At 36.7% G+C, this 27687-nt stretch overlaps 1 long non-coding RNA gene across 1 annotated transcript in view; it reads left to right on the top strand.

Moving 5' to 3' along the window:
• LOC138168802 (uncharacterized) overlaps nucleotides 1–27687 on the top strand; it is a 73971-nt gene that overhangs the window by 31505 nt on the left and 14779 nt on the right. The window lies entirely within an intron of this gene.

Genomic DNA, 27687 nt, shown 5'->3' with positions numbered 1-27687 from the left:
ATATCAACTAGGAGAAACACCAGTGAGAGACAAACACACACACACACACGCATGCATGCATGTAAACACACACACACACAACAAAGAATCACTCAATGGGGCCCAGATCTGAGGCAGTGCCAAGATGAGACAGATCCTCCCCACCCAATCCCCTCTAAAAACTGTAGTCAGGGAACAGCTCAAGAGTATAAAGGGCTGTGCTTGGAATCAAGGAGAACTAGTTTGAATCCTATCCCAGACTCTTTCTAGCTTTCTGACCATGGGCAAGTCATTCAATATCTCTAAGCCTCAGTTTCCTCAACTGTAAAATGGTAGTAATAATAGCACCTATCTCACTTGATTGTTGCAAGAATAAAATGAGATACTCTATAAAGCACTTTTCAAACCTTAAAAGCTCTATGTAATAGTTTATTATTATTACTCTTATCATCATCATCATCATCATCATCACCATCTATCTCTGTGGAAAGGTTCCATGGTCCTCAACCCTTTCAGGATTATGGGACACATAAGGTCTGGCCCAAGCTTAATGCCCAACTGTAGGACTTTACCCAGTGGCAGAGGTCAGTGACTATAAAAATTCTGGCTCATGAGCCTCATGAGAACTGCAGATAATTTGTTTTCTTTTTTTCTGAGGGGGGAAGGCAAGGCAATTGATGCTAAGTGACTTGCCCAAGGCCACACAACTAATTAAATGTCTAGTGTTTGAGGTCGGATTTGTACTCAGGTCCTCCTGTCTTCAGGGGGCAGTGCTCTATTCACTGCACCACCTGCTGCCCCTGAAGATTAGCTTTAGACTGTAATCTCCACCTCCGCAACTCTCCCCACATCTATTCCAGGACTGTGTGAGGGGACATTGGCTTAAAAGCTTCATTAAAGATTGCTAGGGGGAGCAGGACCTAGCCCAGCATACGATTGTAATCAGGGGCAGAGACCAGAGACCACAGGGATTTCAACTCAGATATTCCATCCAGTATTATCAAAAGAGTAGGAGCACAAAAGAGTCAAAATTGAGCCTCATAATCTCTGCCTCAGTATACCAAACCTAGACTGATAGAGAGAACTAGGTAAAGAAGATATTATTAGTGGGACTGATGACTGGCCTTCTTCAAAGTGAAGATCTGTTTGCTCACTACCTTGGGTATTCTCACCTTGGGTCTTGAACCAAAGAAATAAAGTGACATAAAACCAGCAATTCTAGAACCAAGAGACATTTGAAAGGAGCATCAAAGAGGGAGATTTTTGCCAGAAATAAGAAATGACTGGCTACAAAGACACCAAGAATAGATGGGATAATGAGGTAAAGGAAGAAATAATAAATGAAACTCAACTCTAGAAGAAAAACTTTAGAAGGAAAATAAACAATCTTAGAACAAAAGCTAGAAAACCATACCAAGGTAGTGAACACCTTGAAAAATAGAATGGAGTAAATGGATCTCAAAAGTAAGAAATATTAGAACGAAAGATAAAAGACAAACCAAGAAGCTATGAGAATTAGTAGAAAGATTAAAAATCAAAAATTTGAAGAAACTCAGATGAGATATCTCTTATCAAATAGTGTTAACCTATAAATCTGGACAAGGAAGGACAATTTACAGATCACTGACCTCCCTGAAAACCTCGGTGAAACCAAATAACTGTACATCAATATTCTAAGAAATCATGAAAGAAAACTCCCCCAAGTTACCAAAACCACAGAACCAAATAAAAATAAATAGAATAAGCAGAATACTGAAAGAAACCCCAAATTTAACAACCTAGATATTTAACAAGCTGTAAATGAACTTGTAAAGAAGGAATTGAAAATGATTACCTAAGAAATGTTTGGCAAACATAGTAAAACCAGCTACTGGGTAAGGTCTCCTTATGCGACAAAAATTTCTTAAAGAACTGGAACATATTGTTGCTGATATTGTTTAGACTGTCACCTTACTCCATATACCAAAATAAGCTCCAAGTGGATATACGACCTATAACAAATAAAAGACCATAATATTTAAAAAAAATAGAGTAAAATGAAGGGAGAACTTTGCAAAAAATATGGTTGGGGGAAAGTTCTTTTTATTTTACATCTATTTTTAGTTCCAAATTCTCTCATTTCCTGCATTCCTCCTCCACTCACTGAGAAAGCAAGAAATATGATTCTCATTATATATATGAAGTCATGCAAAACGTATTTCCACATTAGCCATGATTGGTGTGGGGAACAAGAAAAATAAAGAATAAGTTAAAAAACATGTTTCAGTTTTCCCTCTGAGTCCATCATTTCTCTATCTGGAGGTATACAGAATTTTTCATCATGAGTCCTTTGTAATTGTGGTGGATCTTTGTATTGTTCAGAGTTACTATGTCTTTCCATTTGATTATCTTTTCAATATTGCTATTACTGTGTACATTGTTCTATCAGTTCATATAAATATGTCTTTGGGGGAGAATTCTTAGCCAAGTAGATGGAAAAGGTCATTTAGAAAGGTAATATAAACATTATTGATGACATAAAATTGAACCGTTTTGCATGAAGACCATCAATGTGGCTAGAATAAGAAAAAAGCAATTAACTTGGAAAAATTTGTGGCAAATCTCTTTGATAAAGTTCTGATAACCAAGACATGTGGAATTACATAACTATACAAGGACAAAGGCATTGTCCAATAACTAGTTTGTCAAAGGATATAAATAGGCAGTTTGTAGGAAAAAAAAGACCAAATTATCAATAGCTAGATGAAAAAAAAAATCTTCCAAATCACTAATAATTTCAAGAATACACATTTTTTAAAAATTGAGTTTAGTGAAACTTTGAATTGATGTTCAACTTATCTAGAAAAATATTTGCAATTAAGATTGTTTTGAAAGTCACTAAACTCTTCTTACCTTTTGACCCAGTGACATTACCAGTAGATGCATATTTCAGTGGAATAAAAGAGAAAGGTCGCATGAATATATACATACCTATGTACATAGATTTGTATGTCATATGTGTGTGTGTGTGTAAAATGTATGTATAGATATAGATAGCAGTACTTTCTGTAGTATCAAATAACTGGATGGAAATGGGTACCCATTGATTACAGAAAGACTAGTAAGCACTTAAATGCTTATTGACCAATGGAAAAGCACACTATGTGAATATGAAGGAACATTATTGCACCATAAAGAAAGACAAGCATGACAAATTCATAGAAATTTGGGAAGACTTGTATGAACTTGTGTAGAGTGAAGTTAGCAAAACTAAGAAGATAATTTAGACAGTGATATATAGGCAATATAAAGTAATATAAAGGGAAATAATATTGAAAGACTTCAGAAATCAAATCAGTCAATGATCAATGCTGATTTTAGAAGACTGATTCCAGAAGTTCCAGGTGAATGCCTCTCATATCTCAGCCATGGAGCATAGTTGCTGAATCAGACAAATATTTTCAGGTTTGAAATGTTAATTTATTTTACTTAACTGTACTTATAGGCTAGAAAGGAGTGCTCAAATGAAAGGAGGTAGTCATTGGGAAGTGACAGTAAAAAAAAAAAAAAGCATCCATATAGTTGACTTTTTTTTTTAAAGAGGAGATTAGAGTGGTGTAGAGGGACTGGGAAAAAAGACAATATTTGAAACAGCCCTTGCAGGGGAAAACAAACAAGGAACTGACCTTTCCTTGACTTGCTGCAGTTTCACTACAATTGGGAATATTTTCTTTACAGGTCACTTAAGAATGTATGAGATAGACATTCTTGTCACTAAACATTAGCAATACTTGAGCCCTTTTCTCCCCCAATCTAGATAGAAAACACAATATTACTGGGGAAAAAAGTTTGGATTGTTTTATGTTTGTTTTTTGCATACTCCCTTTTACCAACAAAACTATCTGAATAGTTTGAAAAAGCCCAAAGGATCCTGCTTTTTATCATCAAACATGTGCTGAAGTCAAGATGATGCGACAAGTCAGAGGCAACAATGATAACAATAATAGTCAAAATATACAGAGTCCTTCCATTTTATAGACAGCATAGCTAACACAGAGGATATATAGTGGAGATTTGGTATCATAAGGCCTAGATATGAATCCTGTCTCTGCTATTACTTTCTATGTAATGTCCATTAACCTCTTCAAGTTAGACTAGATGACCATTTCTCCTAAATGATATAGAGAGGTTTCTTGTTCCGGTATAGCTTGTACTAAGTTATCTGTTAAGATTACAACTTATTCTTAACCTATTAGTCTCTATGGCCCCTGCCTACTACTATTCTATGACTTCTTTCAATTTTATCACTCTGACTAAAAATTCAACGTTCTTCCTATAATAAACCATTGTCCCAGGTTACAGAGGAGGGTAAATAGTATGGCGGAGGGTCTCAAGATCATGACATAGGACTCTCTATTGAAAGAACTGGGAAAGTATACCTCTAAGAAGAGAAAACTTAGAGAGTTGTGATGATAACTTTTCAAATACTTAAAAGATAGTTGTATCAAAGAAATTAGTCTGCCTCTTCTCTATTAACACACTCTTTTAGGTTGTCCTTGATGCATGAGTGGATTACTCTCATAAACATTTCATAGAAATGGAATTATAATCATGAAGGCCAGAAGCTGGATAAGTGGCTAAATTTAGACAGAAGTGGTAAAAATACTGATGACAGTGTGGCAGAGTCTTTGCTACTAGGTTGTAGCACACCGAAATTGACAAGAAAAAGAAAATATGTTGAATCATATGGCTCTCAAGAGAATAAAATTTAAACAGATTATTAAAATTGAAAGATGAAGTTGTTATGGTTTTGACTAAGCAGAAATCTGATTTTGTTAATTTTTTTCATAATGATTTATGACTTTCAAAACTGTAAATTTTTGCATATTTTGGAAAAATTTGATGAGTTAAACATGTCACTTCAAGGAAAAAATTGTAACATTTATGTTAGAAGATTGAAAGTTTTACTAAAAAATTAACGTATGGAAGAATAGGGTGGGAAATGGTTCTTTAGAAAAGTTTACAGCTATAGTTTATTTCATAATTGAAAATAACCTTCCCAAAGATTCAGTTGTAAGATTTATAATTGATCATCTGAAGTGCATGGAGACACAGTTTCAGAAATACTTCCCCTTGAAATTTTGATTCTAAAAAACTCATTTGTATTCATGAATCATTCTCAATTGAAATAAAAAACAACACAGGTTTAAATTTTGAGTTTTCTTTAAAAAAGTGTTAATTGAATTTTGGCTTAGGATTAGAAAAGAATTTCCAACGATTACTGAAATGGCCCTAAACATACTTCTGCCATTTTGTACTACATATGTATGTGAAGCAGTGTTTTCAGAATTGACGGTTATAAAATCAAAATATTGATTAACTATGAAAAACATTGAAGATGCTCTATGTCCAACAGTCTCAAATATTCCACCAAGATTTAATTCTTTATGTAAAAATAAACAAGCACATCCATCTCATTAGTATGCAATTTTGATTTCATCTTTAATAAATGGTAAAATTATATGCATACCAAAATTATTTTAAAATAAATTTCTTTGTGTTTTGTTATTAGTAAATGTTTGATTTGTATACCTATTTTACATACCTATATGTTTGGAATTGTGTAAAAATTTCTGAGGCAAAAAATGATCACAAGTGGGAAAAGTTTAAGAAGGTCTGTTCTAGGTGGGGTAAATTTTGGGGTAAAAGACTTCAGACTGGCTATGACCTATATTGGCTTATTTCTGAATAAGGAAAAAGAAAGAAAAAAATCTTAATCTCAACTAATAATTGGTTATCAATATGAGAGAAATAATATGTATGTAATCATATAATCTTCCACCATCCTTTTCCATATGATGTATGATGTATTTTGTTTTGTTTTTTGTTTTTTTTTTTTTTGCTTTTTGGAGGGACGAAGGCTGGGCGATTGGGGTTAAGTGATTTGCCAAAGGTAACATGTATCAGTATGATTTTACAAACAGTTTTATGTTCTAAATTGTTGTTACCTCCACCTAGTATTTCTCTCCATTTTACAAATAAGTCAAGAATTTACTTAGGTGTTTTTAGGCATTTTTGGTCTCTTATAGTCATTTATCTACATTGGCCAAATTTCTATGTAACATTTCCATTGTTTCTGCCCATGTCCTTTATTTTGTCCATTGCCTATTTTTAATTACGAATTGTTTGGATCTGTCAGAATTCAGATGGTTCAGTAGCACATCTTATCTTTTTCTAATTTTTATTCTTCTACTTTCATATTAATTGTAATCTCTGCTCTGACAAGTTAGTAGTCTGACTATATGCAGACTCTTAATTTAGGATTGATTCTAGTTTCAGCAAGAAGTAATTTTGCATCTATTAAAACATAATAAATTTTTATTTTCATAATATTATTTGGTGTTCAACATGTCTAGTACCTGCAAATTCTTTTGTGAAGAAGGCATTCATGATGTAGGAGTGTGAGGCTTTTATACTGTCTATGAGTCTTCAATGTGTCTGATTCTGAAGTCCTGACTATATACATATATGTATATGTATAGATATTTGTGTATATATGTGTATGCATGTACACCCATACATATGCATATGTGTATATACACATACACATATATGTATGCATGTGTTTCTCACCATTTTCACCTGTTCCCACTCTTCCATTTAAGTCACCAGGTATCAAATTACAAACTGATTTCATTGGGAGGAGTTTTCCCCACGTTCTTCATAGATTTTTTTTTCTACCTGTTCATCATCTAAGTGGATGCATAAGCTTCAATTGTTTTCATGATGATCTTTTTGCAAAAACTCATTATGATCATTGAAGTATGAAATAACCGAATGTCTCATGAAATTGTTTCTTATTGTCTTTAGATGCCTAATAAAACTAATTCTACTTCACTTACTTACCTCTCTCAAAGAAAACCTTGAGTCATCTTTCAATCTAGCTGAATCTTCTTTCTTCTGTTTTCATTTATAGAAGAGTCTGTCATAAATGATATGTTTCAGTTCCTCAAGTGGTATGGGCAATTAGGCAGGGATCTTTCCTTTAGAATACCAACAGTCAAGTTAAAGTTAATAATCTAAGAAGAGTGTGATTCTTAGCACCCTTGACACTCTTTCCCACCATTCTCACCATCACTTTAGAAGTACAAAGGGTCTGTGGTTGGAGCAAGATACTAACTCCTACCTCTTATTATGTTGGGCTAATTTTTCCTTAAAAGGTATTGAAATCTTCCTAAAGATTTAGTTGGCTTAAGAGACAAATGGTTCTGACTCATCACCTGGGTACAAAGCAGCCACAAGGAGCTCCAGGGGCTCAGATGCTTGATTGATGGATCCCAATATGGAGAACTCAACCAAAGAAGCTGCCCTCAGTTGAATCACCTCAATATGTCCTACCTAATACCTATAAGGTACCTAAAACTTTTTGAACATCATTTTCCTGCTAAGACTAAGGAAATCTCTTTTTGATAACTGTTGAATGACCTATGAGTATCTCATTTTGTTCTAATATTGAAGCTAAAGTTGAAAGGAACTAGATTAAGTAAGAACTATCTCAGAACAGTCACACAGGAATGAATCAATTTTGTGTGTGTGTGGGGGGGGTTCTTCTTTGTTTTATAGGTTGCCGTGACTTCATCACCAAAAGACCAACTTACTAGTAATAAGAATTTCTCTAGACTGGGCCTCAAAAAAATCTTTTTTTTTTTTTTTTTGCTCACACTATACTTTCCAATCTGGTAGAATCTGCCAAATCATGTACTCCTTTGGTGTAGCCTTTGAGAATGCAATTTCCACTCAAATAACAGCAATAATAATAATAATAATAATAAACAACTAGCATTTATATAGCCCTCTATGCAAAATATTTTATGTACATTGTCTCATTTCATTTTTAAAACAACCCCACAAAGTAAGTGTTATTATTATCTGTATCTTACAAAAGAAGAAACTGAGACTGAGAGAGGTTAATGACTTGCTCAAGGTCCCACAGTTAGTAAGTGACCCAATTCAGGTCTTCCTGACTCCAGATTCAGTGCTGTATTCATGCTCTATTCACTTTGCCACCTAACTGCCTATCTTCTCTATAACATGACCAATTAATAAGTCAATCAACAAGCACTTATAAAGTGTCTCTTGTTCTAGGTACTGAGCTAGGTGCTAACAATGAAAAAACAAAGAATGAAGCAATCCCTGCTCTGGAGCAGCTTACATCTTAAGGGTTCCGTATAGTTTACTCCTAGAGAGCCAATGATTAAGTAATATGGAGATAGGGAAGGTGGCAGAGCATTGTTAGCCTTAATCCTTTGGATCAAAGGGCCATACTTGAGAACCTAGAGGACCATGTGTGGCCTCAAGGCCACAGGTTCCCCATCCCTGACTTAACCTTTCAGGGCCTCAGTTTCCTCATCCTCATGAAATGAAGGAATAGGGGGCAGCTAGGTGGCACTGTGAATAGAGCACGGCCCTGGAGTCAGGAGGACCTGAATTCAAGTCTGGCTTCAGACACTTAACACTTACTAGCCATGTGACCTTGGGCAAGTCACTTAACCCCAAGTGCCCCTCCAAAAAGAAAATAGAATAAAATAAAATGAAATGAAGGAATAAAACCAGATGACCTCTAAGGTCCCTTCCAAGTCTAAATCTATGGTCCTATGATCTATCACTAATAATACCTGATATAAGATTGATTCTGAGAAATTGCCAACTGAGGTATGGTCTCAGGAGAGCTCTGTCAGAGCAGGGACTAAATGGGAGATGTTTGTTCCATTAACCTGGCTATGACCATCTCTCAGTCTGGGTTAATGATTTACGAGGAAAGCTTGACAACAGCCCAGGGAAACTCTTCTCCAGGGGAGCTCTTTCTGGGTTGCTCTCTTTAAGACTTAAACAGAAAGTGCTAACCTTGATGCTCAGGGACCAAACACATTAACCTCCATTAGACCTCCTGTGCATAGGACATTGCTGACACTAGTCAGAGTTTTGTTCAGCAGGACAGCAGGTCTTGTACTGACACTGTGCTGACAGCAGCTGTTTCTCTCTCTGGTGCCAGAAAGACAATTATGTAATCACCCCTGCTTTTGCCCTTAAGGAAGCCAAGATAACAAACAAAATGGCTGAACTCAGCAGTTGGCTTGCGCCTTGAACATACAAATCCCATTTTCATATGTCAAAGGCCTTTAATCTGAGAATGGCCAAAACTCGCTAGAGTCATTGCTGGTACCATCTTACTAGTTCTCTTTAATTCCTTACCTCCACAATGTCACTCTCATATCTCTAATGACAACTACAGGCTCCAAAGACAAATAGCAATTGTTTTTATTCTGACTAGAAACTCTTCCTCCCCCCCCCACTCCCCGCCCCCAGCATGATTCTCTTGTGAAGACAAACTAGGCCATCTTTTGCCTCGATTCTTACCTATCCCTTAATCACTGAATGGGTGTTGCCTCAGACAAACTGAGACCTGGGAAAGACTTTAGCTTAAAAAGGCCAAAGTCTCCCACTGCATTTGGGGCCATCACCAGTCATCCTGACCTATGTCTTGCCACTGGACTCAGATGACTCTGGAGGACAGAGTGAGGTTGATGACTCTACACAGTCCTGCCTCACTTAAACCCAATTCACTTGCAAGTCAAAACAAGACCCTCCTGATGTCATTGGTCCTCTTTGATAGGATGAAGGATGAACAACAGCAGGCCCCAAAGTCCTATGTCGCATCTGGAGACTAGTTTCCTAGTTCAGTAACTATTGGTGCATCACTGTTCTGCCAGTTTTTTTTTCAATTAGTTCTTGAACTTCAAGACTCCCACTTACTTAGGCTGTTAACAGTATCTCATGTCAGACATTATATCTGAAGACAGTTTTCTTTTTTCTTCAGAGACTAGTGTGCAGTCATTGGCTTTCCCTCTTACACTTGTCATATCATTTTGTCATGCCAAACAGATACCATTTTGGAGTCTGAACAGAGAGGTGGCAGAGAGCAAAAGTGCCTTTCATAGTTGACTCTCATCTGGTCTGAAGGAGGCTGAGCCAAGAGAGCCTCTAAAGCTTCCATCTCTTGGGATATAAACAGAAATATCCAGAGATAACTAAGGCCCTAAATAGCTGTAACTATGCCTGGGACAAATTCAGCTGATTAGAAAGTAGGGAATAGGGCACCTTGACTACAGTGCACAGAGGACTGTGGATTTTGAGTCAGAGAACATGGATTCGAGTTTTGGTTCTGCTACTCCTGAGTGACATTGGTCAGATCACTTAACCTTTCTGGGTCTCAGTTTCCTCATCCTTACAAAATGAAGGAGTGGGACCAAATAACCTCTAAAGTCTCTTCCAACTCCAAATCTATGGTCTTATGATCTATCTTTCATAACATTTAATATATGATTGATTCTGAGAAATTGCCCAAATCCACAAGGTAGAAGGGGAGTGTGCAAAAGAAGGATGACCTTGAGGAAAAGTTACCAAAGACCCTGGGGTTGGCAGCTCAGGGTGGGAGAAAGTAGGTCCTCCTGAGCCTCTCCCTCTCTCAGATATTAGTGTCCTGGGAAAATTCTCTATTTGCCCCGTGCTAGGCATGCTCCTGGGAACAGAAGGGCCAGTGCTGCCTTCTCTTATAATCAAACCTGAAAATTTTACTAACACAACTCTGGAAAATTTAAATTATTGTACATATAGGACATTTTCTTCTTTACTCTGGTATAGCCCTAGCAGCAGTATAGCTGGGACGAAGGACATGCACCATCTATTACTTCAGGGCACAGTACCAAATTGCTTTTCATAATGGTAGGACTGTTTCATAGCTCCACCAACAGTGCGCCAGGACACCTGTTTTCCAACATCTCTTTCAATATTTGTTATTTCCCTCTTTTGACATCTTTGTCAACTTGGTAGTTGTGAATTAGAACCTCAAATTTGCTTTGATTTGCATTTCTCTAATTATTAGTGATTCCAATCATTCTTTCCTATGATTGTTTATAGCTTAGGTTTCCTCTTTTGAAAACTGACTGTTTTATATATATATATATATATATATATATATATATATTGACCATATATCTATTGGGGAATAGCTCTTAATCTTAGAAATTTGAATCAGTTCCTTACATACCTTGGATATACAACCTTTATTAAATAAACTTTTTGCAAATACTTTCTCCCCAATTATCTGTTTCAACAGCGAAGTTTGAAAGAGAGGGGTGACTTTAAAGAGCAAAGATAAAGAGTTCCATTTTGGACATATTTGCTTTGAGATGCTTATGAGATATCTACATTAAGTGTCCAACAGGGAGTTGATTATTGAGGTTGGGAGATCAATCGAGAGAATGAGGCTAGGTAAAAAATAAGTGGGAATCACTTGTATAGAGATTATAATTGAACTCAGAGGAATTGATGAGATCACCTATTGAAAACATATAATAAGAAATGAGAAGAGGTCCCAGGACAAAGCTTTGAAACATCCCCATTTAGTGGGTTGAATGGATGAAGATCTAGCAAATGAGTCTAAGAAATATCCATAAAACAGGAAGGAGGAGAACCAATTATTATGAAAATAATAACAAAAACAACAATAGCTATCATTTATATAGCACTTACTCTTTGCCAGGTCTTATGCTAAGTGCTTTACAATTATGAACTCATTTCATCCTCACAACAACCTTGGAAGGTAGGTGCTATTAATACCCCCATTTTGCAGTGGAGGAAACTGAGGTAAACAAATAAGTAACTTGCCCAGAATCACACAACAGGTAAGTGTCTGAGGCAGGATTTGAACTTGTGTCTTCCTGACTCCCAGTCCAGAGCCATAGCCACTGTGACAAGAGGAGGAAGAAAAGGTAGTCAACGGTGCCAGATGCTGCAGAGACATCAAGCAGGACTGACTTAGAATAGGTCATTAGATTCTGCAATTAAGCTATCACTAGTAACTTCAGAGAGAGCAATCTCAGTTGAATGATGAGGGCAGAAGCCAAAATGTAGACTTTAGAAAACAGTCAAAAGAGAGGAAATGGAAACACCAGCATAGATGACTTTTTCAAGGAATTTAGCTGAGTAGAGGAGTAAAGATATAGGACATTAGCTGACAGGAACAGTAACATCTAATAAAAGGATGTTAGTTTAGTTTTGTTTGTCTTAAAGATGAAAGGGTGTATTTGTAGACATCACAGAGGGACCAGGAGATAAAGAGAGATGCAGGTGATAGAGAAAGTAGGGATGGTGGTGATCACATTTTAATGTACTTCGGCTGCACTCAGGAGGGCAAGCTTATTGACCACATGTTGACACCTCTGCTCTAGAATAACTATATTTAGAGAATATGGATATAACCCTAGGCCAGTACCCTCTCTATTTGAGGAGAGCAGAGTGGTGGCATCTGGTCCAACATCCTGATTCCCCTTCTGGAAGGAATTAAAGTTTCCCTTGGAGAAGGATTAAGGGAGAAGATGCTAGAGACATCTATTCTTAGGAAGTTTAACACTCATCCTTAAAATGAGGAGTCAGGTCTTTGGTCTAAGAGAGATGACCAAATAGCCATCCTCTTATTAATAATATGCTAGCTTTATTAATAAAATTATTAAATTACTCAGAAAACAATAAAATAAAATGAGGGGCCAGATTGAACCATCTCTAAGGTTCCGTTCAACTTTAATCTTCTAGAATTTTCTGATTCAATCACACAGCTTTATTTCCTTCAACTCTAGCCTTATTTCATGGCACACTTTTTTATACATTCTCTAGCCAAATCAGATTAGATTGCTAGCTCTTCCCCAGTCTTATCTTACCCTCTTTCCCCTATCTACAATTGGACAGACCAGCCTTCACCATTCTAGGAGTAGAATACCTCTACCCTCATTGCTAACAATTGAAATCCTTCCCTTCTCTCAAGGAATAGTTCAGGTGCTAAATTCTCTGTGAAACCTCTGTGAAATTCTCCAAAATTAAATTTTTTCCCCAATTTTCCTTAGAGTTATCTGTCTGGATTTCTATTTTCTCCCTGTTAGCACCTAACTTATTGTACACTTTTTGATATATGTTATTGCAAGAGCCTACCAATTAGATTCTATGATTCAAGTTTCTACCTACTCTACAGCCAGATGGCACAGTAGATACAGTGCTGGGCTTGGACTCAGGAAGACTTGATTTCAAATCTGGCCTCAGACAATGTCTGACCCTAGGCAAGTCCCTGAATTTCTGCCTCACTTTCCTCAACTGTGAAATGCCAATAATAACAGCACTTACCTCCCAAGGTTGTTGTGAAGATGAAGTGAGATAATATTTGTAAAAAGCACTTAGCACATAGTAAGTGCTTAATAAATGCTTGTTCCCTTCTCCCTCTCCTCCCCTCCCCCACACTCCAATTTATCTTCCTCATAGTTTCCCAAGTGGTTTTTTTAAGTGTAGCTCTGACCATGTCCCTGTCCTACTAAATACCTTCCAGTGGCTTCCCATTGCCCCTAATCAGATATAATCTCCTGGGAGCAGCTAGGTGGTGCAGTGAGTAGAACAACGACCCTGGAGTCAGAAGGACCTAGGTTTGGATCCGGCCTCAGACACTTCACACACACACACACACACACACACACACACACACACACACAAAACTAGCTGTGTGACCTTGGGCAAATCACTTAACTCCAATTTCCCTCCCCTCCCCCCTCCAAAAAGCAAAAATACAAAAACAAAACAAAAAAAAGATATAATCTCCTATGTCTTTTAAAGTCCTTCACAACGTAGCCCAAAACTATTCTCCTGGCCTCATTATACTTTGCTTCCCTTCCCATGTTCTACAGCTCAGTCAAACTCGCCTTCTTCCTATTCTTTGGACACAGCACCCCACCCTCCTTCTCTGTCTTTTCCTCGACTGTCCTCTATTCCTGGAGGGCATTCCCTCCTCATCTCTATTTGATTGAATCCCTCTCTTCCTTCAAAAGCATCACCTTCTACAAGAGCTTTCCTGAAATTTCTGACCACTAAAGCCCCCCTCTTCTTGACTGCTTTGTATTTTATTTTCTATTCATTCTGTACATAGTTATCTATGTACACAATGACTCCCTCAATAAAATAATAGCAAATATTCATATTGCAATATATGGTTTGCTGAGTGATTTCCATATGGATCTTGTAATTAGACATTGTTTCATGGGGGGGAGGGGGAGGTTGTATCCTTAGCACCTAGTACAATATCTATCACATAATAGTTGCTCAATAAATGTGTGTTGGTTGAATTGGGTATGCGTTATATCCTCCATTGGATCGTAATCTCCTCAAGCACAAGAATGATGTTGTTTCTACATTCCTAATATATACCTCAGTGCCTGGAACACAGTATGAATTTCATACATGTTTATGGAACTAAATAATGATTTTGCTATTGTATCACTGGCCAGTTAGTGCCATCAAGAGACCTAAGTCCAAACAGAGGGACTTGCTTGGACTTGGCTCCCTACAACTCAAACTTTTAAATAAAAAGGTTACCTGAATAAACTCTCCCTGACCCTTTTTTAAAAAATGCATTACATCATTTCTTTCCTCTCACTTAGGGAGGCCTATTTAAGTACAAGTCACCCTCATTTCAACACTCTGGGACCCTGGGAGTGCCAGAGAGAGGTGTGGTATGGAGAGCATAAATATCACAAAGTGAGGAATAAATGCCTAGCAGGCTCATTAACACCAAAGAGCAGAGATAAAATTTGCTATTTTTACAAAACCAATTGCAGACTAACTTGAGGCAAAAAAGGTTCCTTTTGGAAATGTTCTTATCCTGTCTAGGCTGGGACTTCTCTCTACTCTGTGACATTCAGGGTATTAGAAATTCTTCCCTTGGCACCACTCAAAAATCAGCTCTGCTATGGCCAAACTGTGCCTTCCTGCCTGCCTGCCTGACAGAGCCAGGCCAGGGCATTTGCATGCCCCAGGCAAGGTCTGAAAATTGTACTCATCTCTGACTGTCCACCAGAAGCTTTATGTCTCCAGTTCAACCATGCTACAAGATTCATCATGAAGCAAATGCCTACTTGACTTAGAAGGTGGAGTCTCTGGCATTAATGTATATGCATTTAGAGAAGCTGATAGGATGCTGGCCTCAGAACCAAGAGCTTCGTTCAAGTCCCACCATTTACACATATTGGTTATGGGACCCTGAGCAAGTCACTTAACCTCTAGGTTCTCTGGGCAACTTTCTAAAATTTTAAGTTACAGAGAAGGCTACCAATCTATATTGGTAGAGGAAATTTCATTTTTCAGGGAATGTCATTCCATTTCCAGGGATGCCATTCTATGCAATGATATAATAGGTCTGGTCCTTATCCATATGACAATTCTTTTTTTTTTAAGCAGTTGGGGTTAAGTAACTTGCTCAAGGTTACACAGCCAGTTATTTCTGGGTGTGGTGCTAAGTATCTGAGCACTGATTTGATCCCCAGGTCATCCCGACACTGGGGCCAGTGTTCTTACTTGCCAAGCCACCTGGTTGCCCCTAAGCAATTGGGGTTAAGTAACTTGCTCAAGGTTACATGGCCATGTGCTTCTGGGTGGGTGCTAAGTGTCTGAGCCTGGATTCAATCCCCAGGTCATCCCGACACTGGAGCTGGTGCTCTTACTCGCTGTGCTAGCTGGCCGCCCCAAGAGGGTATTATTTTGATTTGTAAGCAAATTGGATTTAACTTGCAAGCAAATTGGATTTAAGTGAGGCAGGGCTATTCAGAGTCATCAGCTTCACTATTTCCTCCATAGTCATTTGAGTCCAATGGCAAGAAATAGGTCAGGACAACTAAAGATTGCCCCAGATGCAGTGGGGAGACCTTGGCCTTTTTAAACTAGGGTCTTTCCCAGGTCCCAGCTTGTCTGAGGCGATACTCATTCAATGAAACTATATTATGACAAGAGCATTATTGAAGTGTAAAATGGACAATTTTGATTATTTTAAATTAAAATTTCTTGTATAAATAAAAGTAATATAGCCAAGAATTGAAGGAAAGCAGAAAATTGGGGGAAAACTTTTATAGACTATCTCTCAGATAGAATATGACTGGGTGGGAATACTGCTGTGATATAAGAAATGATGAGTTGGTTGATTTAGAAAAACATGGGAAAACTTGGACCTATGAAGGAAGATGCTATTCTTGTACACATATATGTCTATGTTATTCAACTCCAGAGAAAGAAATGACAGAAATATGCATAGTACAGTCTTACATATCTGTATATCTGTATGTATATGTATACATGTATGTGTGTGTGGTTTTTTGCAGGTATTTATGTGTATGTAAATATATCCACATTTAATTGTAGCCTGTGGGGCAGAGGAGGAAGTGGGAGGGGGTAGGAAAAGAAAAAATATAAAGTAAAAAGTAAACAGTAAAGAACAAAAGAAAACCTAGAAGGAAGCAAGGAAAAGCTGTGTAGCTTTGAAAACAATGTATAGTATTTATTATAAAGGTTTTCTTGAAATGGAAATTTATTGTTTTATACTGTGTTCTGATGTGTACATGGAGATTTTTAAAAATTTCTCATTTTGTATTTGTTTAAAATAAATAAAAATTTACCTACATGCAAAAAAATCACCTTTTGAGACAGATGCTATTAATATCTTCTTTTTACAAATGATGAAACTGAGTCAGAAGGAGATTACTTACTTACTTACTTGTGGGACTTACCCAGCGTCACAGTTACTAAGTGTCTAAGATAGGGTTCGACTTCATTTTTCTTGACTCCAAGTTCAAGGCCTATTGACTGAACATGGCTACTTATTTTTATGGATTAAAATTGTTCCATATTTAAGATACCAGTCTCTTTTTTGGTAGATTCATAATAGAGAGAGATTTATTTTATTTTTATTGATATATTGTGGGGAGGTTATCTTACCTTCATTTACAGATATCTTTCCTACCTTTTCTCCTCAAAGAATCATCCCTTGTTAAAAAAGAAAGAAAGAAAGAGAGAAAGAGAGAGAGAAAAAGAGAGAGAAAGAGAGAGAGAGAAAGAAAGAAAAGCAAGTAACCAAAATATCAGTCATGTGTATGTTTTTCTCCCATAGTGTCCCATTTCTGAAAAGAAGGGAAGTCTTGTGTTTAGACTGATTTTTAGTGAAAACTGGTTTGCTTCCCTACTCCCTACATATGCTGTTCTCTTATCCTTACACTTTAGTACTCTCCTGAATTTTGATACTCCAAGGACAGTTAGTTATTCTGTAGCACAATCTGCTTTTATTTCAAAACATTTTATTTGCTACTACAATCTTGGGCTACATCACTAGAAGTATGGGGTCCAGAATAAGGGAAATAATAATCTCACTGTCCCTTACACTTGCCAGAAATTTTTTTCATATTTTTTCTTTGTAACCCCCAAATAGTACATGGGCCATAGAAGTAAATGATTATTGATTGATTGGAGTGTTATGTTCATTTCTCGACACTAAACTTTAAGAAGGACATGGATTATGCTAGAGTTTGTCCAGAGAAAGGTGCCCAGTATGCTAGGGAATCTTGAAGCCATGTCATGTGGGGAATACTTGGAAGAATTTGGACTGTCTCTTCCACAGAAGAGAAAATTTTAAGGGAAGTATGATAGAGGTCATCAAATATTTAAAAATCCAGCTAGAAATTTAACTTACTCTATAGCTCCAGCAGGCAAAACTAGGACCTGTGGGTGGAAATTAGAAGTAGATTTCAGCTCAGTATAAAGGAGAATTTTCTCATAATTGGAGCTGTCTAAAAATGGAATAGGCTGATTTCACAGAATTTCAGAGTTAATGGAATTTTATTGGCCATCTAGTCCAGTCTGAAAAAGAGTCCTCTCCACAACCAGCCTAATAAGTGGTTATCCAATTTTAAGAAAAGGCTTTTTATCCTAGACCTATCACTCACCTTTCCTAGGGACTTTTCCAAGGATTTCATAAAGAACTTTTTAGAGCAAAGAAATGTTATTTCTCTGTATTTCTAGAGAAACTAACCAGGGTCATCTCCAGTAGTCCTAATCTATATCTTGCCACTGGACCCAGATGGCTCTGGAAGAGAAACTAAAGCTAATAACTTTGCACTGCCCTCTCTCTTTTAAAAACAATTCACTTGAGTGTCATGGCATCATCTCCCTATGACCATGTCATGGTCATCTTTGAGAATGAATCATAAACAACAACAACAAATCCCTCCAGTGAAGGGGAACTCATTACCTCTAGAAGTAGGGTTCTCAACCATTTTTGTGTCATGGATCCCTTTGGAAGTCTAGTGAAGCTTGTTAACTCCCTCTCTAAATAATGTCTTTAAATGCATAGGATTATAAAGGAAACCAGTTATATTTAAATATAGCTATCAAAACATTAAACACACACACACACACAAGTTCATTGAGCCCAGGTTAAGAACCCCTGTTATGAGGCAGCTTTGTAATAACAAATTGTTAGGAAATCTTTCTTTACATCACACCCATATTTAACTCTTTGTATTTTCCATCCATTGTTCCTAATCCTGTCCTCTGGTGCCAAATACAAGTCTCATTCCTTGCCTTAAGACAGCCACTTGTAGCGGCAAGCACCCCAGCATCCCAAGGTGGCTGCCAAAACAGGTTCCTAGATATGCTTTTCTAAAGGAAAGCAACTCAAAATGGGTTAACAATCTTGCTTTAATCAATCAAACATATCATTTACCTAGTTCAGGGGAAAAAGACAGCACTCTGAACTTCAGAGTATACAGACAGGTTACAAGCGGAAGTTACAAGACAGAGAAACAAACAGATCAGCAGACAGGACTCCAACTGTCCAACCATTACATCAATATCTAGTCAGTTACCAGAGAGGGAAGCATCAACATCCAGGTCTTCAAAGCCAGAGGGCTCTCAACAGCTGCCCAGAGTCTCATCTGGTCAAATCATACAACACTTCTCAAAGTGAGCCCCAAAACAAAGTCTCACATCAGGGATTATGTAGCCTTATCCTGGCTCAGAGAATGTAACAACCCTCTTGACCCCACTGCCCAATCACTCCTGAAAAACAAGCCTCCTGCCATGGGCTCCTGGTACACTTAAGGCTATCAAAGGGCCTAGGGACAGGGAAAATCTTAAAAATTTACATTCCTATAACAACACTTTTCAAAGACTTGAAGACATCTAGCAAGTAACTTCTAAATTTTCCCTTCTTCAATCCCCAGTTTGTTCCATATATAGTATGAAACTGACTAGACTGGTTACCCTCCTCTTCTACTTCTCCAGCTTACCAGTGTGTCTTCTAAAATGTGAAACCTGAAACAGAGAACAGTCACCTCCCCCCACCAAAGTTGTGATCTGATTAGGTCAGCATTACAGTGGCACTATCATCTCCTTGGGACTTGAAACCTCAATCTTCTTAAAATCATCTACTTGCATCCTTTCTAGATAGATAGATAAATAAAGCATTTATTAAGTGCTTATTATGTGTTAAACATTGTGCTAAAAGATGAGAATACAAATAAAAAGTAAAAAGAAAGACAGTACCTGCCCTCAAGGAACTTCCATTCTGATGGGGGAAGACAATGCCTAAAAAGAAATTAAGGGAGAGGAAAAGGGTTGAGCTGCCACTATTTTCATCTTTCACTATTCATGATTTATTTTGTATATATTTGGTATCTAATTATAAGTGAATATGTTGTCTCACCAAATAGAATGAATGTAATCTGGACAGATGAGACTTTTTGTTGTTGTTGTTGTTGGTTTTTTTGCCTTTTGGAGAGCAATTGGGGTTAAGTGACTTGCCCAAGATCACACGGCTAGTTTTTGTGTTAAGTGTTTGAGGTCAGATTTGAACCCAGGTCCTCCTGACTCCAGGGCTGGTGCTCTTTTCACTGCACCACCTAGCCACCCCAAAGAGACTTTTGATTTTGTCTTTGTATCCCCAGTACCTAACATGGTATACCTGGCCCATAGCGGGATATTCTATCTAAGATTAGATATATGGTTGGAAAACAATCTTTAAAGCAAGTGTCTCTGATAGAGGCCTCATTGCTCAAACATGTAGAGAACTGAGTCAAATTTACCCCAACTGATAAATGGTCAAAGGATATGAAAAAGCAGTTTTCAGATGAAGAAATCAAAGCTATCTATAGTCATATGAAGAAATGCTCTAAATCTCTATTGATTAGAGAAATGTAAATTAAAACAACTCTGGTGTACCACCTCACACTTATTAGATTGACTAATGTGACAGAAAAGGAAAATGATAAATGTTGGAGAGGAGGTGGGAAAATTGGGACATTAATGCAATGTTGGTGGAGTTGTGAACTGATCCAACCATTCTAGAGAGCAGTTTGGAACTATGACCAAAGGGCAATGAAACTGTGCATACCCTTTGATCTAGCAATGCCCCTACTAGCTCTGTAGCCCAAAGAGATCATAAAAAAGGGGAAAGGATCTGTGTGCACAAAAATCTTTATAGAAGCTCTTTTTATGGTAGCAAAAAATTGGAAATTGAAGCAATGCAGTGACTGAACAAATTATTACATGAATGTAATGGAATACTATTGCACTATAAGAAATGATGAGCAGGCAGATTCAGAAAAACCTGGAAAGATTTATATAAACTCACACAAAGCAAAATGAGCAAATCCAGAACAGTGTACATGGTATCAGCGACTTTGTACAATGATCAACTACAAATGATCACATTAGCTATTCTCAGCAATACAATGATCTAAGACAATTTCAAAGGACTAATGATGGAAAATGCTATCCACATCCAGAGAAAGAACTGATGGAGTCTGAATGCAAATCAAAGCATACTATTTACACTTTCTTTATTTTTTCCTGATTTTTTTTCCTCTTAGTCTATTTCTACTTTCACAACAGGATTAATACAAAAATGTGTTTTACATGATTGCACATATGTAACCTATATCAAACTGCTTACCATTTTAGAAAAAAGGTAGAGGAGGGAGAGAGGGATGGAAAAAAATTTAGAAATCAAATTTAAAAAAAAATTAATGAAGTGAAATTTTTTTAAAAGAAAAAAGAAATTTACACAATAACTTTACTATATATTTAAATGAAATAGCAAGTTGTACATAATAGATTTGCACTTTCAAGTGCAATCTTTTTTTCATTATACTATTTTATGGAAATGTTTGTTTTATCCTATAAAGTACAAACAAAATAAATAAAAATTTAATAAATGAACATTATAAATCATCTTTACATATAATTGGAAAAAATAAAATACTATTAAAAATAAATATAAATATATGGTGTCCTCTTATAGCATGCTGAAATATTCAAATGGGACTATGATCAATTTGATATGGAAGTTTCTTTCAACACTGCAGATCAGAAACCATTTGTGCCTGCCTATCCTGTTGTGATTGGTGCCCATATCTTCCTGAACTTTTACCATAGAGGGCTCAATGAAGGTGCAAAAGACCTTTCCTTACTTTGTCTTGATAGTGCAAGGAATCTTATGAAGCATATGAGTTGTCCATTAGTTATCCCCAGCTCTATCTTTATGATCATTTCATCTTTATCAAGAATTTCTTTTCCCCCATGTATTTGATAATGACAAATGCAAACATTTCAATATAAAAAGAATGAGAAAGGATTATATAAGAAATTATGGACTTCTGTCACATTGAGCTTGATTTTAAAGAAGTTATTATTTTTTTTAAAGTTAACTTTTACTGCAATTTTCCTAAGTTCCTTATTTGGTACATATTGTACTCTGCTCACACCCACTATGTGATTCTCCATTGTCCTCTGTATAATACTTGTTTATAGCTCATTGGAAACATAAGTATTTCATGATTTGCAGTCATAAAATTAAACCAGCACAATATTAATGTTAAAATTATGAGCCTTTTATCTAACAGAAATTTGGTATCACTAAAAGAGTTTGAAGTTTCCCATGTAATCCAGTTTGCTCTTCTCTCTGGAATCGTTTTCCATACTGTACATAGCATGGTTGTACATAGGTGCTTGCATGTGATCTCCCTCATATGTGAGCTCCTTAAGGGTAGGGACTTTCTTTGCATCCTCAGTAATTAGTAGGAAATACAAAGTGCCCAACACGTGGTAGGCTCTTACTAAATTCTTATCGACTAACTGACTGGGAAAGACCCCATATGTAACAAAATATTCATAATGGGACTTTTCTGGCAGTAGAAACAAACAAAAACAACTTGGAAACAAAGTAATTGCCCATTAATTGGGGAATAGCTAGTTAAAATATGCTTTATGGATGTAATAGTATATTTTGTAATATAAGAATCAAACAAAATGAACAATTCAGAGAAACATTGGAAGATGCTTATGCACTGATGCAAAAGGAAGAAAAAAGAACATTAAACATAGTAACTACAACAATGTAAATGAAAATAATACTTAAAGGGAACTAAATTCAGATTACAACTGGGTCTCAATTTGTGCAAATAATAAATCCCCTTGACGTAGTGGCATTATTCAAATTTGCACTCAATATTTCCATTGGACTGGAACCAGTGACCATATCTTACATAATAATAATTTTTGATGGTGTAGTGAGAAACATATGACCAACTTCAGGGGATTCATCATTCCCATCAGGACCTAGTTGTAATTGCAATGCCCAGTTTTGGTCCTAGAGATCAGATCATGAAATGTGCTTCCTTTCTACTATTAGAGGGGACAGAATACTTGTTTGTCAAGTCAACAATGATTTATCAAACTCCTATGTGCTGGACACTGCCATATGTGCTGAATATACAAAGAAAGACCAAAAGAAAATCAACAGTTTGTCCTGTTAAGAAGTTCACAGTTTCGGGGGCGGCCAGGTAGCACAGCGAGTAAGAGCACCAGCTCCAGTGTCGGGATGACCTGGATCAAATCTGGGCTCAGATACTCAGCACCACACCCAGAAATAACTGGCCGTGTAACCTTGAGCAAGTTACTTAACACAGATTGCTTTAAAAAAAAAAGAAGTTCACAGTTTAATAAGAAGACGTCATAACTACTAAGTACAAATAAGATGTACAGGATAAAATGGGGGTAGTGTTAGAGAGAAGACATTAAGATTAAGGAAGACTAGGAAAGGCTTTTTTGTAGAAGGTAGACTTTAGCAGAGCCTTGAAGGAAGCCAAGAGACACCAGGACACAGATATGAAGAGGGAGAAAGCTCCAGAATAGAGGATAGCCAGTGAAAATGCCCAGAATTAGGAGATGGAGTGCCTTGTTAGAGGAACAGCACAGAGGCCAATGTTACTGGATCCCAAAGTACATGAAAAGGCATAAAGTATAAAAAGATTGAAAAAGTAGGTAGGGACCAGGTTATAAATGGTTTTAAAGGCCAAACAGAAGAGTTTATCTATCAAGAAGAAGAAGTAGAGAACCACTGGAGTTGATTGAATGGTAATGACATGAGGTCAGACATGCGCTTTAAGAAGATTCGTTTAACAGCTAAGTGGAGGATGGTTTGAAATGAGGAGAGATGTGAGGAAGAGAAACCAACCAATAGGCAACTGCAATGTGTTTTTAAATGTGTTTGCTTTGTTGATCAGTTTTGTTTAACCATTTTTTCTTTTTAGAAGGAATGGTTGGTTCACTGGAGAGAGAGTGATGTGGGTAAATGACTGTAAAGTTTTGAAAATGGCAGCAATAAAATATTCAAAATTAAAATAAAGTTTATTTGATGGTAACTAATTCAATTGGTAGTATTTACTGAGAACCTAGAAGCATGCTAGGCCATTTAATTTACTGTAATTTATTCTCTTTGTGAGATAGCATGGTATAGTCAAAAGAGCATGTGGAAATTGGACTTAAGAAGACAGGTTCGACTATCAACATTAACATTGATGATAAAGATAAATTAGTCCCCAGTTTATCCTGTATATGACTTGTTTATACATAACTTTGCATGATGTCCTCCTCATTAGACTATGAGCTCCTTGAGAGCATGGGCTCTTTTCTTTTTTTTTCTTTTTTGCCTTTATTCCACACACAGCCTAATGCTTGACATAATAAATGCTTGTTGACTGACCACATGACTTGAGGAAAATTGCTCAACCTTTTTGAAGCTACTTCCTTATTTGTAAAATGGGCATAGTAATAACTACAATACATTCCTCATAGAGTCATTGTAAAGTTTAAATGGGATAACACATAGAAAGTGCAATATACATATCAACTATTATTTGCAAATATTATAACAGTTCAGTTGTTACATCTCCTTGGAGATATCTTCATAAAGAAAAGGTGCTTCTCTCTCTCCCAGTGGCATATTTCCTAATGGCATCCCCAGAGAATAAACACTTGGGCAGATCTTGGAAATTGCCTTAAGTAGAAATTAATGTGATCTTTGATAAAGCCCAATGACATTAATATGCAAAGGCAGATTATGGATCTTTTAAATAGTAGCTCCTCTATGTAGTATATATTCAGAAACTAAGAAAAACTATCTCTAAAATTAGAAAATAAATCAATGGGGAAAATAGAATTTGTTTAGGTTCTTAGAACTTTATAATACTTAGGGATTTTTCTAAACTCAAATAGAAACAGGATACTGAACCATACATACATAAGGATACTCATGCTTGCATATTGACTGAGACAGCCATAAATTGACATTATTTATGTTTTAAGGTATTTTTTGTTTATTTCATTAAAAATTTCCCAGTTACATTTTAATCTGGTTCAACATTGTAGTGAGCATTCCACCAGGTAGTATGTTTGATGCCTCTATCCTAAACTATCTCTTTCCTTTTCCCAATAATGAAACTGGGGACCATAGAGGTTAAGCAATTTATCCAGGGTCGTGTAGTTAATTAGAAGCAGAACTCAGGCATAAATCCTTGTATCTTGACTTCCTAATCCTGAGCCTCTTCCACCATGGCATATTGCTCCTGCTTCATTTTTAACAACAAAATCCATTTCAGGTACAACTGTGAGGAAATTCTTTAGCTATCACACATTACTTTAAGTAAGCAGTGACTGTAGAATGCTGAATACATAAAGGGTGACTAATAAATGCTTGTTAACTAACTAATCCTTTGCAAGCAACCATATAATCATCTGAATAAACCAACTCTCTAAGGCAGGCAATTTTCCATAGCATTAATCTGCCTCTTAGACTTCCTACCTCCTACTCCTTCCAATGCATACAATATCAATGCCTACAAAAAACTTTAGAATCCTTCTTGTTAAAGTGTCTCCATTCTTCCCTCACGAAATACTAGTATTCAAATATGCTAATATGAAAATGGGTGTACATGTTATTGTTGTTACTGTTGTTTGTCCTTCCATTATCACACAGGACCATGACATCAGGGAGTTGGTGCCATGACATGCAAGTGAATTGGATTTAAGCAAAGGAGGGCTATGCTAAGTCACCAGCCTCTCTTGCTCCTCCAGACTCATAGTCACTCCAAAGACACTGATCAAATCCCATGTCTCTAATTCTTGTCCAAACCCTTCTGTGAGTTCACCACAATGAGTCCATCCAACAGTCTGAGGCCTTCCTTTCTCTCTTCATCTTAAGAATACCACTGGGACATACAAACTGCTCAACAATTATCTATCCCTTATTCTTGCTATGTGATCAATCCATTATCTCCTCACTTACACATATCATTGACATGCTTTACTCTTTTCATTTCTCCTTTATAATTCCTTGCCATGCTCCTTCCCATCCTTTGGATGGCTTAAAATTTTAATTCTTTTGGAGATTGTAGTATTCCACAACTCAGTCATATAGGAAGAATTCTGTTGTTAAAAATATGGGACTTTGTTTTAGGGAAAAGTTGGGCCAAAAAAGAAAGAAAGAAAAGAAGGAAGGAAGGAAAGAAGAAAGAAAGGAAAGAATTTTGCAATTTCCCAAAGGCAATTCAACCTGCTCTCTCTTCTCATCCCCACCTCCACCCCCAATTCAATTCTGGACTTCATTCTCCATTTGCAATGTTTATCATATATATGTGTGTGTATATATGTATGCATATAAGTAAATACATTACTATGTATATATACATATGTGTATATATAAATACACACATATAATACAAGAGACAGAGAGAGTGAGAGACAGAAAGAGATGTCTATGCATATATATATGAAAAAGCTGGGCAACAACAGTATGGAGCAGAAAACCTGAAAACAAGGGAACTGTCTGAGAAAGATAATCAAGCTATTAGTCTATTTCTTAGAAGGAAAGTCATTATATGATGGAAAGAGTTCTGAGAGTCAAGAGACCACGCTTTGTCATTAAGTAGCTGCATGAACCCAGACTAATCACCATTTCTTGAGTCTTACCACCTATTTATAAGAGACTTGGAACATAATCCAGCTCCAAAATTCTAGAACCACAGATTTAGAACTAAATGGGACCCTAGGTCATGTAGCCCAATACCTACATTGTATGATGAGGAAAATGAGGGCTAAAATGATTAGGTGAGTTGACCCTTATCACATAGGTAGTAAATAGGAGAGCTGTGGTAGGATTTGAATCTAGTTTCTTTAATCCAAAATCTGAGTCTTTCCATAGCACCATTCTGTCCCACCTTGCATTAGTTATACACATTTGACACATCACACCATGACAAACAACTGTTTCATGCTTGTATGCTTTATATTTGCAGCTAGAATATAATCCTCCCAGAGACAAGAATTGTATCTCACATTCTTCCCTAAACCCAATAGCGTCTAGTATAATGCTATCCATATAGCAGGAAGGCAATAAACTCTTTTTGAATGAATAAACAAAAGAAAATAATCCCCTGAACTGGGAAACATAATTCTAAAAAAAGCTCCCAGTGTGGGTCCAGCAGCACCGGTAAACCCCATTCCCATTGCCATGGGAAAGAGCCAAAAAGGACTCACCAGAAGGTTAAAAGAAGGAGCCCTTAGATCTCTTTCCACTGAGTAGATGGGAATTAGGGTTTGCCATTATGTCTTGGAGATTTCATGGTCTTCCCTGGGTTTTTCTAAAAGCTCCAACTTTCTTGGAAGATGTGGTAGAGTAGTCCTTTAACCCAAATCAAGATTTTGGGAGAAGATACCCCATATTCCAGTGATCTTAATCTCAAAATAAGAACAGATCCCTGTAGGCTGTATGTTGACTTAGAAAATCATAAATTAACACTTTCTATGCTGTATTATAGTTTTATTTATTTGTTAAACATTTTCCAATTACATTTTCAGGCCACTTGCAGCCCTGGAGCCATCAGTTTGACTTCTCTGACACATTAGAGTGTTCAATCACACTTCTTGAATGACATAGGGATAAGGTCAGCAAATCTGTGTCTGAGAACTAGTATAATGACCCTAAAAAAATATACCTATTGGGTACCATATTGAGACATAGATCACCAGATGTACTGAAGATGAGGCTACTTCTGTAACAAGGGTATGGAATATTTGCCCTTCCTGGAGAGTTGTATAGAATATGCATATATATTCTCTACCTGCTTTTAAGAAACCACATGGATATGAGAGAGAGCAGATTGGAGGAGGGGATATTCTGTGGGACTGCTATTTTGGGTCAGTGGGTAGGGGAAAAACGGGGAGAAAATTTGTAACTCAAAATCTGGCGGAAACGAATGATGTAAATCAGAAGTTGATAAAGCATTTAAAAAAATTTAAAAAAACCACATGGAAACTTGGGGGGAACCTACTTCTGGTCATCCAAAGGAATTTAAAATTGGAGATGATTAAAATGATCCTTAATTGACTGCAGAACTAGATCTCACTAGATATACAAATTGTAGCAATCTGTTCTCTCTCTCTCTCTCTCTCTCTCTCTCTCTCTCTCTCTCTCTCTCT

This window comes from Petaurus breviceps, unplaced genomic scaffold (genome assembly GCF_028583685.1).
Source record: "Petaurus breviceps papuanus isolate PSGF00001 unplaced genomic scaffold, PetGlider_PUasm1.0 37, whole genome shotgun sequence".
NCBI classification, from domain to species: Eukaryota; Metazoa; Chordata; class Mammalia; order Diprotodontia; family Petauridae; genus Petaurus; species Petaurus breviceps.
This window is presented reverse-complemented; position numbering and strand designations above follow the sequence as displayed.